Source organism: Octopus bimaculoides, chromosome 3 (genome assembly GCF_001194135.2).
Source record: "Octopus bimaculoides isolate UCB-OBI-ISO-001 chromosome 3, ASM119413v2, whole genome shotgun sequence".
Lineage (NCBI taxonomy): Eukaryota > Metazoa > Mollusca > Cephalopoda > Octopoda > Octopodidae > Octopus > Octopus bimaculoides.
Window position 1 is genome coordinate 146,187,659 of NC_068983.1, and position 2,075 is coordinate 146,189,733.

A 2,075-nucleotide genomic window follows, 5' to 3' on the forward strand; every position below is an offset into this window, starting at 1 on the left:
CAGCTGTAGAAACTCTGCCAGATCAGATTGGAGTCTGATGTAGCCATCTGGTTCGCCAGTCCCCAGTCAAATCGTCCAACCCATGCTACCATGGAAAGCAGACGTTAAATGATGATGATGATACATACATACACACACACACACATATACGACGGGCTTCTTCCAGTTTCCGTCTACCAAATCCACTCACAAGGCTTTGGTGTGCCCAAGGCTATAGTAGAAGACACTTGCCCAAGGTGCCTCGCAATGGGACTGAACCCGGGGCCATGTGGTTGGTAAGCAAGCTACTTACCACACAGAACACTCCTGCGCCTATATATACATATTTTTATCACCATATATTTTATGCATACACATGCATACATCCATCCCGCTAAATTTTCTTTGAGAACAATTCGGTCTTAGTAGACGCATTACATGTGATCTTCTTCTAGCACATTAGCCGTCCGCCTAGTGGTCTCCTTTATATATACACACATATATATATATCCACACACAGAATGAAATTGGTTTTATTTCTCTGTATTGTAGGGCAAACATCATACGCGTATGTATATATTTCCCTGTCCATCTCACTCTTCATATATATACATGTGTGTGTGTGTGTTTTGTGTGTGTGTCTCTCTCTCTCTTTCTCTGTGTGTGTGTGTACCTTAGGATGTTCAAATTTACACAGAATGAGAAATATAAAAAAAAATAATTTAGCAGCATAAACAATCAAATCAGAGAAAGTGATTTTAGTTTCTGATTTAGAAAACAGAGGAAAATAAATAAATAAATAAATCCTTATCAATATTGTAAAGCTACTTGTTTGGGATTTCTTTTTAATAGAAAATTAATGACCGCAACCCCCAGGTTTTTTTTTTTTTTTTTTGACGCGACTACTTTAAACTGAGTCAACAGAAAACACTCACTAATCGTGTTTAACAAAACGAAAGGCATGAACTGCAGTGAATGGATGGATAGAAGCGAAAATACACACTAAAAGTCCTGGACCAGAGCAGTTCGATAGTTAAAAAGTAAAGGAAACTATTCCAATGAAACTATGGTTTTACTATGTGCGATGTGGATATTTTTATTTCTTCCGGTTCTTTTATTCTACTCTTACTGCTTCTTCATATTTGTGTGGGTTTTTTTTAATTAAAATTCAGATTATAAGCCATTTCCTTTCACTCATCTTCACTTAACATCGCCAGGAACCACTTTGGGGGGAAATCATGCATTTTTTCAATGTTTCGTTAAATCTTAAACCTAATGTTTTCCATTACGAGAAATTTATTAACTGTCATAGTTATTACAATATTTTTATTACTAATGTTTCGAATCTTACTCAAGGCGAACTTTGTTATCCCTCCAACAACGATAAAATGAAGTACCAGTCAAGTACCGGGTCGATGTAATCGCCTGTCCCCTCCCTTGCAAATTTCTTGTCTTGTGTGAGTACATCAGAAATTTATTATCAAAACGGTAGTATAATATAAGCCTGACGGTGATAGCAATGGTAGTGGGGAGGGACAGTAATATCAACGATAAACCCTATAGAAAGGCACGAATGCTACAATCAACTCATTTCGCTCCATGTGTGGGTGTTGAGTGAAACCTGTGTATAAAATATATAGAATAATTTATCTTATTTACCTGTAATATAAAATAAGCCTGACATGAGTTTCTGATTCTTCAAATGTGGTGGATAGATGATGGGCTAGCTGTCAGTCGGACGGCAAGGATGCTGCAAGCTACACGAAGAGAGAGTAACGTTGTTCTGGGGAACAGGTCAAGAGAGAATCTCTTTCTTTCCCCTCTTCCTATCCATCCCTACTCCTTCATTCCCTTGCTTTACTCTTATACAGCTAGCTTATTTACTCGTCCACTCGCTCCTTTTCTCTGTCTCTCCCATCCTTCTTTTTTTCTTCTTTTCCTCATTGAATTTTATATTCCCTATCATTTCACTCTTACTAATTTATTCTTTTTCTCACCACATGTCTCAGCCTTACTTAACATTTCCTTCTTTATATATTTATATATAATATATATATATATATATATATATATATATATATATATATATATATATA

The 2,075-nt window shown here is 36.2% G+C and overlaps 1 protein-coding gene across 3 annotated transcripts in view; it reads right to left on the reverse strand.

The window, feature by feature from the left end:
• Positions 1-2,075, reverse strand: part of LOC106869108 (ciliated left-right organizer metallopeptidase) — an 82,443-nt gene that overhangs the window by 78,108 nt on the left and 2,260 nt on the right. Inside the window, exon 1 of one of the 3 annotated variants that reach the window (XM_014914665.2) lies at positions 1,639-1,784. The exons of the other annotated variants lie outside the window; for them this stretch is intronic. The gene's annotated coding sequence lies outside the window, so the exon portion shown is untranslated. Of the gene's footprint in view, positions 1-1,638; positions 1,785-2,075 lie in introns of those variants that run through there. 3 annotated transcript variants of the gene reach the window in all.